We start from the raw sequence: 3063 nt of genomic DNA on the forward strand, positions 1-3063 counted from the left end.
ATTCCTGCTAGAACATGCTGCTTCACTTACGAAGATGAGTCTGTTTCCGTTTCCCCCAGAATCTGGGCTAGCCTTGTACTTTCTTTGACCAATAGAACGCAGAAGTGACTTTGCCAGTTCTGGGTCTGGACTTCAAGGAGCCTGGCAGCTTCTACCTTCACTCTTTTGGAGCCCTGAGCCACTATGTAAGAAGCTTCTGTAACTACCCTGACTGAGATAGAGGCCCAGCCACCCCCTAGCCATTTTGGCCACTCCAAAAAGCACTAGATGTGAGTAAAGCTATTTTAAGACATTCCAGCCCCAACCAAGGTCTCAACTGAATGCAGCCATAATTATGAGTGACCCCAGCTAACAGCAGGAAGCAGAACCGCCCAGTTGAGTCCAGCAACAAACTATGAAAAAATAATAAATCATGTTTTAAAACGTAAAATTAAAGCCACTAAGATTTAAGTTGGTTAACTATGAAGCAAAAGATAATCAAGTAACAAAATTTAAACTAATGTTAACTCTAACCATCTAACTAATTAAAGAATTAAAGAATTAAAGAATTACTTGAGAGTTTAGCTGTTCAAAATTTACAATGTAATGTCACAAAGTAACATGGTATTGTCATATTAGTGTTAAAGAAATCAGGGAAGGCATATAGAAGTTGGCAGACTGTTTTACAATCTGGGACTTGAGCTGTACCTTAAATAATAAATTTGAAAAAAGAAAGCGAGGGAACGATTTCAGGCAGTGAACTGGATGAGCAAAAGCACTTCTAAGTGTTACTGTATGATGCTTAAAAGTTCAGTGAAAGGCTAGAGGAGCAGAATTCTAAGAAGACCCCCAATGATCCTTGCCCTCACAAAATCTCCCTTGAATGTGAGGAGAACATGTGGTTTACCATGTTATATGGCAAAAAGAATTTTTGAAGATGTCATTAAGGATACTGATCAGTTGATTTGGGGGTAATCAAGAGAGATTATCCAGGTGGACCTTATCTAAACACATGAGCCCTTTAAATCTGGGCCTCAAGATCAGAGATGGAGGAAGTCAAGAAACTCAAGCAATGGAGGTGTTCCTGCTTGCCTTGAAGGAACAAATACCATATTGAGAGGGCCACATGGCAAGGAATGGTGGGTGGCCTTAGAGCTGAGAATGGCCAGTCAGCAGCCAGCAAGAAAACTGGGACCTCAGTCTTCCAATGGCAAAGAACAGCATTCTGTCAAGAACTTACAAGAGCTAGGAAAAGGCCCCCAAGCCCAAGATGAGCTTGCATCCTTGATATCGGTCATGTGAGATGCTAAATAGAGAACCCAGCCACACCACGCCAGACGCTTGATCCATGGAAACTAAGAAAAGTGTGTGTGTTAAGATGCTAAATTTGCAATGATCTGTTATAAGCAATAGAAAAATAATACAGGATCCCAAAAGACAAGTGTTATCATTTAGGAAAAATAGAGGTGGGTGGTACATTAAAGCTACAGAAGCTATGATTCTACCCCTTTATAGGTTAACTTGTGTCAAAGAAATTGCTGATGGCCAAAACATGTGATAGTGGGGCTTCTCTCTCAAACTTCTCACCATCCTTCATCCAGGCTCAGGCTCTACAGTCAGGTAGATCTGAGTCCAAATCTGAGTTCTGCTGCTTATTAGCTGTACGATCTTGGCCAAATTATTTAATTAGCTGACACTAGGTGAATTAGCAAAAATTAATAGGAATTATGTGTGTACTGTGCCCAGTACATATTAAACACTCAACAAATGTTAGGTGATGATGATTGCCATTACTTAGCAGCTTGATACACAAGTGAGATAGATGACTCCTGCCTCAAAATAAGATGCTGACAACGAAGGGACTCCATCACTGGCCACTTCTCTATTTCAAAACTTTGGAACTTTTCTACCGTATACATTTAAATTCCTTGGTATGACATACAATAAACCCTTACAACCTTCTTCCAATTTCACTTTTTCACGTGTATTGTTTATTCTGCCTGAATCAGTATCTTTGCTCCAACCAAGTCTTTCACCTGATTAGTTGCTCTCTTCTACACATGCGTCTTTAAAACACCCCTATTATCCTATATTTCAATTGCCAACCTACCAACATCCTACTAGATTGCACAATGATCAGGGGTCAGATTTCCACAGCCAGGGTCTAGCAGAGTAGTAGGCAAAAAGCAGATAAGCCATACATTTTTAGTGAAATGAATGTTCATTACTTCAGTCCTCAAGAAAAGCTGCTCTCAGAAAGAACAAAAAACCAATGCTGTGCATTGCTTCCATAGTATGAAGTAATGTTTAAATACTTGGCAAATTTTTATTCCTGCGAACCTAAATACAAAATGACACACAAAGCTAGAAGGCAGCCCTGAAATACCTAAGATGAAAATCTCTAACTAGAAGGTAGAGGCCAGGCTACTGGCTTGGCCTGCATGTTGGTTCACTAGAGGGAAGTGCTTCTCAAATTTTAATATACATACCAGTCACTTGGGACTCTAGTGAAAAGGTAGAATCTGATGGAGATGGGAAGAGTCGAGAATGTGCTTATTAATAAGCTCCCAGATGATGCCAATGCTCTCCAGACCTGGACTTCCAGCTTAGACCTATGCTGCCCAATATAGTAGCCACTAGCCACACGCGGCTATTAAGTCCCTGCAAGCTGGATAGTGTGAATTTAGATGAAATGTACACGTAAAATACGTACTGATTTCCAAGACTTAGTACAAAAAAAAATATGTATCTCACTAATATGTATGGATTTCATATTGAACTAACAACATGTTGTATATAATGGGCTAAATAAAATGTGTTAGTTATTTCAGTCTTTCTTTTAAGTTATTTATATGGCTCATGGCTCACGTTCTATTTCTACTGGACAGCACTGCCCTAAACTAACAACCGTCCAGGTTCTGAAGCTTCCACTACTGTGTGGCTTTAAGAATAAAAGATAACACATCGCTTCCCTTAGGTGTTTCAAAAGCCTACCTTTTATTTCCCAACTATTTTACACAACCAGAAATAAAAATAAGGTAAAAGCCAAGGTTTAAAATATATATGTACACTATATATATATAT

The sequence above is a fragment of the Pteropus alecto genome, unplaced genomic scaffold (genome assembly GCF_000325575.1).
Source record: "Pteropus alecto unplaced genomic scaffold, ASM32557v1 scaffold71, whole genome shotgun sequence".
In the NCBI taxonomy this organism is placed as follows: Eukaryota; Metazoa; Chordata; class Mammalia; order Chiroptera; family Pteropodidae; genus Pteropus; species Pteropus alecto.